The 4,896-nt window shown below is 41.9% G+C and overlaps 1 non-coding gene across 1 annotated transcript; it reads right to left on the bottom strand.

Moving 5' to 3' along the window:
* Nucleotides 1–1,669: 1,669 nt before the first annotated feature.
* On the bottom strand, nucleotides 1,670–1,773 carry LOC114676615 (small nucleolar RNA U13). Its single transcript, XR_003727664.1, has one exon. It is a non-coding gene; the product is annotated as a small nucleolar RNA U13 (small nucleolar RNA).
* Nucleotides 1,774–4,896: the final 3,123 nt, after the last annotated feature.

Below are 4,896 nucleotides of genomic sequence, written 5' to 3'. Positions count from 1 at the left end.
AGATGGAATTAGTAGACAGAAATGGCATTTGTTCATACAAATATCTGGTTCACCTAGCATAGTGTTTTTCTAGAATTGTTTTCCTTCCATTCCACATGCTCTTCTCTTCTTCCATTTTTTTTTTTCCTGAGACAGAGTCTTGCTCTGTTGCCCAGGCTGGAGTCCAGTGGCATGAATGCACTCACTGCAGCCTTGATATCCTGGGTTTAAGCTATCCTCCCACTTCAGCCTCCCAAGTAGCTGGGACCACAAGCTTTGCAACACGATGCCTGGCTAATTTTTGATTTTTTGTAGAGACAGGGTCTCCCTGTGTTGCCCAGGCTGATCCCTAATTCCTGCATCCTGCTCTTCTAATGTGACTTTGGCTCTATACTCCCATGGTGTGCTAAGGCCCTAGCCACCCTTAAACCTAAGTGGACACCTGTAACTGTCTCAACTAGTAAAACATAGAGGAAGTGATGCTATGTGACATTTGAGACTAGTCCATAAAGATGTCAAATGTTATGTACTTCTACCTTGCTTGGTGACACCTGCTCTTGAATCCAGCTGCAATGCTGTGAGGAGGCTCAAACTAGGCCACACAGAGAAATCAAATGGAGAGGCTATGTGTAGGTGTTCCAGTCCACAGCTAGATTTTACATTCTATAGAAGGGTACAGTCACTTTTATCAGCATGTCCCTATCCCCACCTCCAAGTGGAAGTAGAAGTTAAAGGTTTCATTTTCCAAAAACACTGAAGAAAATCTCCTTCGCCCCCATGCCTTTATGAATATTACAGCTATGAATAAATTATATAAGAGTTGTTTCACAGGGTTCAGATTAAAAAAATGAATAAAAGATTCCCTGATCCTGAGAAAACTGTGACAGTTTCCAGTGGTGGTGTGGTTCTGTGTGGCTCACCTTTGCTGCATTCCAGGCTGGAGAGCAGGTATGATGGGGAGAGCAGGAGCTGGACACCAAATGCTGTGGGTTTGAAAGCAATGGCTGTGCGTTCTGTGGCCCAGGCCATCATTAATGAAGGGGACATTTGGAAGAGACATCTTGGTTGCCTGCCCAAAGAACAGCACACAACAGAGGACCAGTCAGAGAAACAATGGCAATTATAATGAACCATTCTGTTTGTTTTCTGGCATTAGGTAGTGTAAACAATTTCGTGGTTCTGATGAAGACAGGGAAAAAAGAAAAAGCAGGTAACAACTGACATTTTCCTTCCCATCAACATCTCTCAGGTCTTTCATTGAAAGTCTTCCTTTTGTGCAGATTTTTACTACAGTGACATTTGTCCTAAAGTGTTCACCTAAAGGAATAGCCTCAAGTAATACCTTAAGTGCTAGTTCATGCTGAAGAAGTATGGAAAACAGTAATTTCATATTTATAACTAAGAATCGACTTAGGATCAGCAAACATGAGGTGAAGGGCAATAAAAGACTGTATCAGAAAATAGAGATAATGCTAACTTTCTCTGGGGCTGTCATGAGGATTGTGTGAAATGAGATAAGGAATTGTATTACTTTTCTAGTGTAGCCATAAGAAATTACTACAGAGTCTTAACTAACACAAATTTACTATCTTAAAGTTCTGTAGCATAATGTTTTGACAACAGTCTTCATTGGGCTAAAATCAAGGGGTCAATATTGTTGTATTTCTTTTTATTTATTTATTTTTCTTCATGTTAGATGAGCAATGTGCCGATGTCATAACAAGGTTAGAGGGTGGCACATCTCACACGTGCATATGAATACCCAATGATCATGCTCATGAACTACAAAAGGATCAGTATAGTTTTACTCTTTCTGGAAGCCCTGGGGGAGAATCTATTTTCTTTTCTAGTTTCTAGAGGCTGCCCGAATTCTTTTGCTTGTGACCCCTTCCTCCATCTTCAAAGCCAGCAACAGTTAGTAAAATCCTTATGTCACATCACTATGACCTTCTGTTCTGCCACCCTCTTTTACTTTCAAGGACCCTTATGATTACATAGGGCTCACCCAGATAATGCAGGATATCTTCCTACTTTAAAGTCAGCTGCATTCATCAGGTTTCCCAGAGAAACAAAACTAATAGGATAGCTATAGATACACAGAAACTGAGCTATATCATGAGATTGGATCACAAGATTATGGAGACTGAGAAGTCCCACAATATGCTTTCTATAAGCTGGAGACCTGGGAAAGCTGGTGGTATAGTTCTAATCCAAGCCTAAAGGCTTGAGAACAGAGTGCTGATGTCCAAGAACAGGAGATGGATATCGTAGCTCAAGAAGAGAGAATGAATTAGCCTTCCACCTTTTCGTTCCACTTGAGCCCTCAATGGATTGGATCAAGCACACTTACATTGATGAGGGTGATCTTCTTTACTTAGTCTATGAATTCAAACGCTAATCCCTTCCAGAAACACCCTCACAGACCCACCTAGAAATAATGTTTTACCGGCTCTCTGAGCATCCCTTAGCCCAATTAAGTTGACACATGAAATTAATTATCACATTAGCTGATTAGCAACCTTACTTTCCCCTGGCCGTGTAATATATTCACAGTTTCCAGGGAGTTTCCATGAACATCTCGGCCAGGCACAGTGGCTCACATCTGTAATCTCAGCACTTTGGGAGGTTGAGGTGGGAGGATCACTTGATCCCAGGAGTTCAAGACCAACCTGGGCAACAGCAACACCTCATCTCTACAGATAAAAAAAAAAAAAAATAGCCAGGCATGGTGGTGTACACCTGCAGTCCTAGCTACTTGGAAGGCTGAGGTGAGAGGATTGCTTGAGTCTGGGAGGTCAAGGCTATAATGAGCCATGGTCATGCCACTGCCCTCCATCCTGGGCAACAGAGTGAGAGCCCCCCCCCCAAAAAAAAACACACAAGGACATCTTTGGGGCCATTATTCTGCCACAAATGCCTGTCACCTAGTCTAATACCTAGCAAATGCTAAGTGACAAATAAACACTAATTCTCTTCCAACCTTACTCTCTGTATTAGTCTGTTTGTGTTGTCATAACAAAATACCACAGCCTGGGCAGCTGAAACAACAGAAATGTGTTTCTTAAAGTCTGGAAACTAAGAAGTCCAAGATCAAGGTGCCAGCTAATACAATTCCTAATGAGAGCTGTCAACGAAGAGTGAAACTCTCAAACATTTGAAGAGATTTATTCTGTGCCAGATGCCAATGACCATGGCCCGTGACACAGTCCCAGGAGATACTGAGAACATGTGTCCAAGGTGGTCAGGCTACAGCTTTGTTCTATATATTTAGGGAGACACGAAACATCAATCAATACATGTAAGATGTACATTGATTCCATCTGAAAAGGTTGGACAACTCAAAGGAGGAGGGAGTTTTCCAGGTCATAGGTGAATTCAAAGATTTTCTGACTGATTGAAAGAGTTTATCTAAAGACCTGGAATCAACAGAAGGGACTGTCTGGGTTAAGATAAGTTAACCCAGTTGTGAGTTGTGGAGACCAAGGTTCTTATTATGCTGATAAGGCCTCCAAGGTAGCAGACTTCAGAAAGAAGAGATTGTAACTATTTCTTATTCAACTTAAAAAGGTTCCAGACTCTTAGTTAATCCTCTCCTGGATCATGGAGAAGATCTGGAAAGGGAAGGAGATTCTCTACAGAATGTAATTTTCCCCATGAGAGACAGCTTTGAAGGGCTGTTTCAAAATATGTCAAAGAAATATATTTTGGGGTAAAATGCTTTCTTTCAGGACCTACTGCTATGTTGATATCATATTGCTAGAAAGAGTCCGTTCTGTCAATCTTAAGGTCTCTACTTCAACGTTAATACAGGTCAGCCATACCTGATTCCAAAGGAAGGAAGGTATAACGAGGCATGTCCAACCTCCCATTCCCATCATGGCCTGAACAAATATTTCAGGTTTACTTTAGAATGCTCTTGGCTGAGAGAATGGATCCATTCAGTTGGTTGGGAGGGCTTCCAATTTTATTCTGGGGCAAGGTGTAGTGGCTCACATCTGTAATCCCAGCACTTTGGGAGGCCAAGGCACGAGGATTGCTTAAGCCCAGGAGTTCAAGGCCAGACCAGGCAACATAGGAAGACCTCATCTCTACCAATGTTTTTAATTAGGTGGGTGTGGCAGTACACGTCTATTGTCCCAGCTACTCTAGGGGGCTAAGATGGGAGGATAGCTTGAACCAGGGATTTCAGGGCTGCAGTGAGCCATGATCGTGCCACTGCAACAGAGTGAGGCTCCATCTCAAAAAATAAAATAAAATAAAATAAAATAAAATAGGAAGAATTTTAGTTTTGGTTTACGGAGCTATTCCTGGAGCATAGATGGCTGTTTTGTCCTCACATGTCCTTTCCTCTGAGAGGGAGGAACTAGCTCTCTGACGCCTCTTTTTGAAGGGCAGTAAACCTTTTATCAGGATCTCACCTTTACGACCTCATTTTGATTTAATTACATTTTTTTAGAGGCCTCTTCTACAGCCACACTGGGAGTTAGGGCTTCATGGTGAATTTTGCATGAACACAAAGATTTAGCCCATAGCACTCTCACCATTTTCTTCCCACTTGGCCCCTATCATCTTCAATATGCCTACTCAATCTCATCTCTTAGACAATTGACATACTTTTCATATTAGGAGTGTCCAATTGGCATGCTTTTGTAGAAATTATTTATTCCTATGACCTTAATCACATGTGCCAAGGACTCTCAAAACATATAATTTCAGTCTACTCTCTTTGTGCTTTTCACTTTTCAACTTTTCTTTTCTTTCTTTTTTTTTTTTTTTTTTTTTTTTTGAGACAGAGTCTAGCTCTGTCGCCCAGGCTGGAGTGCAATGGCACAATCTCGGCTCACTGCAACCTCCACCTCCTGGGTTCAAGTGATTCTCCTGCCTCAGCCTCCCGAGTAGCTGGGATTGCAGGCATGC

This window comes from Macaca mulatta, chromosome 2 (genome assembly GCF_049350105.2).
Source record: "Macaca mulatta isolate MMU2019108-1 chromosome 2, T2T-MMU8v2.0, whole genome shotgun sequence".
NCBI lineage: Eukaryota > Metazoa > Chordata > Mammalia > Primates > Cercopithecidae > Macaca > Macaca mulatta.
The sequence above is the reverse complement of the archived record's forward strand: the minus strand, read 5'-3'. Positions and strand labels throughout refer to the sequence as shown.